This window comes from Meleagris gallopavo, chromosome 5, assembly GCF_000146605.3.
Source record: "Meleagris gallopavo isolate NT-WF06-2002-E0010 breed Aviagen turkey brand Nicholas breeding stock chromosome 5, Turkey_5.1, whole genome shotgun sequence".
Taxonomy (NCBI): Eukaryota; Metazoa; Chordata; class Aves; order Galliformes; family Phasianidae; genus Meleagris; species Meleagris gallopavo.
In genome coordinates, this window is record NC_015015.2 from 29188090 (window position 1) to 29190712 (window position 2623).

At 33.3% G+C, this 2623-nt stretch overlaps 1 long non-coding RNA gene across 1 annotated transcript; it reads left to right on the forward strand.

Moving 5' to 3' along the window:
* Positions 1–516: 516 nt before the first annotated feature.
* Positions 517–2228, forward strand: LOC104911146. Its single transcript, XR_793663.3, has 3 exons — positions 517–605; positions 1097–1196; positions 1905–2228. It is a non-coding gene; the product is annotated as an uncharacterized LOC104911146 (long non-coding RNA).
* The last annotated feature ends 395 nt before the right edge of the window (positions 2229–2623 follow it).

A 2623-nucleotide genomic window follows, 5' to 3' on the forward strand; every position in this document is an offset into this window, starting at 1 on the left:
GAGTTTGGTTGCAAAATTGCATAAAACTATTTTTATCATAACATGCAACAATATGTTAATTTTTATTATTGAGAAAGATGATAGAGTATTTTAACCTTTGAAAAGAGATTCTGGGTTATACTTGTCTTCACTTTTTATATGTTAGTCCTAAGGAACCATTTGACCAGATTATTCTTAATCTGTAGTAGAAGCTGGGCACAGTTGTAGATTCTAATTTGCAAGTGTAGGGAGGAAAAGAAAAACAACATGCATGTTATATGAAATATGTCTCTGTTAACTCTCTTGTCAATGTATATATTAGACGCAAGATGTGTTAGTCAAAATCAAGGTCTACACAAGCAGTGAACAGTTCTAAGAGTTACTGGGGAGTGATCCTGTGTAGTTTCCTGTTAGGAAGTTGTGAAATCTAATACAACAACATACATTCAGATCGTAATGTCCATTGATTATTTTGCAAGATTATACTTGCAAGACAGGCACATCAAAAAGTATAAATGTCCTTAAAAGTGCTTTTTATATCTCTAACTTTCTGACAGGAAGTGGATTTGATAAGAGGTCAGGTGCAGCAGCTCATTTCCTTACCGATGTGGATGGCTCTACAACCTGTAAGCATAATAATGCAATCTTCTAGGCAAAATACAAGTTCTGCAACATGAGTTGTATGGTGACTGTCCAGTATTTGAAGTGGTCTGCATTACAGTGGATCTGTATTCTTGTGTGCTTGGTAAAAACTCTTTCCCGTTTGTTGCAAATTTCCAACTCCATTTGCAGTTGTATTTTTTTTCCCTCCACAAATCTAAGCTTTATTGATTATTGCTTTTTTGAAGTATTGTTTGTAGGCTAGGACATGAGATTGCTAGGACTGGGATATTGACCTGCTATGGAAATGGGAAGCAATGCAATAGGAAAGTAAAGAATACCAAAAAGCCAACTGAGAAGGGTGAATGTGGTACTACTGAGGGAATAAGTTTTAAATAGATGGATGGTGCAGATGTGTGTCAGTGATTTCTGTAGACATTTTTCTGAATTACTACTTGGTATTATTGAATTTCATTATTTGCTTTTCTTGTTGTAAGAAAGACTCTTACCTTTTCAGAAACGACTGGAGCAAGAGCTGAAAAAGACACCAAAACTAAGAAAATTCTGGAATCTAATTAAGAAAATGATGAGAAAATGGATGAGGAGGCAAGAATGCAGTATGTTACAACAGATTTTTTTCCATTTAAATCTAATGGCTGATGTATTGATCACTGTAATTCAACTAAGTGAAGTTGTTATAATAATAATATTCATAATTAAAACAACAACAACAAAAACCAGACAACCAATCAACTACATATAAAGATTACACATAAGGATCGATCACGTTTTCTCTGTTGGAAACTATTTTGTTTTCCAGTAATCTTCATGTAAATTAATGTTACAGAAGCTAACATTTTATTTGATCAGTGAGTTTATGATTACAAATTTTAGAACCAGTGGATAAGGGCTATAGAAGAGTATTGTATTGTATAGTTACTCATGTATTTTGTTTCATGACTTTAAGCAAGGACTTCACTCTTACATGAATTAAAGTGCTTAAATAAACTTGTGTGTATCTTACAAAAGTTAAACATTCTAATAATTTTTGTATTATAATGTGGTAAAGTGTAGGTGGTAGTATACTTCTCTTTTACTCAGTGGAAGTATGGGATGTTAATCCATTTTTTCTGTAAGTTAAAACCAGATTCTGCTAATTGTTTGCTTGAGTGGAAGAAAATTTATCATCTAAAGAACTTAGGTATGGCTCAAAACAAATCGTTACCATTATGTATGTGTGAAAGCAGCTAACTTCGTACTTGCGAAAGATATTTCTAGTCTTCATTTCAGGAATATTAATTCTTTTGTCCTCTATTTGATTTTAGAGCATATCGAGAGAGAAGATTTCTTTCACAGCTCATTCAAAAATTCATTTCTGTGCTAAAATCAATACCTGTCTCAGGTAACTCTGGTTCTTGTGTTATTTTGTTATCTTGTAACATGTCTTAAATTCTTTTCTTGTATTGAAGAGTAACTACTTAAGTTACCAGCCTGAGGTTGGAGACCTTATCTATACAGGGTTTTGGTGATAAGCCTGTCTGCATGGCTTATATCATGGATATATTTCATGTCAAAGTTAGTATTTGTATTTACATATGCTTTAAAAATGAAATAGTGGAAAGTTACTTTGAACATGTTCTATTTAGGTTCAGTGTGGACCTATATTTTTGGATAGTGATACTCCTAATTGTATACTTACATCTTCCTTACAATATTAAAACATTTCAAAGCGTATCAATATGGGTTGTTATAAATGCATATCATGAGGCTGTCAGTAATATCATATTCTATCGGTAATGTTGATTTATGGTGAGAACAGAAACATAAGTGAAGTTAAGTGCTGTAAAACTTGACTATTCTTGATTTGTGAGAAGTCACATTGACAAGAAAAAATTATATGCTTGCCTGATTGAGAACAGGAAAAGTGTTTCTACAGAAGGGTAGATGTTTCAACATCTTCATCAGTGACCTTGATGAGGGGATAGTGGCCACCCTCAGCAAGTTTGCTGATGATACGAAGTTGGGAGGATTGGCTGACACGCCT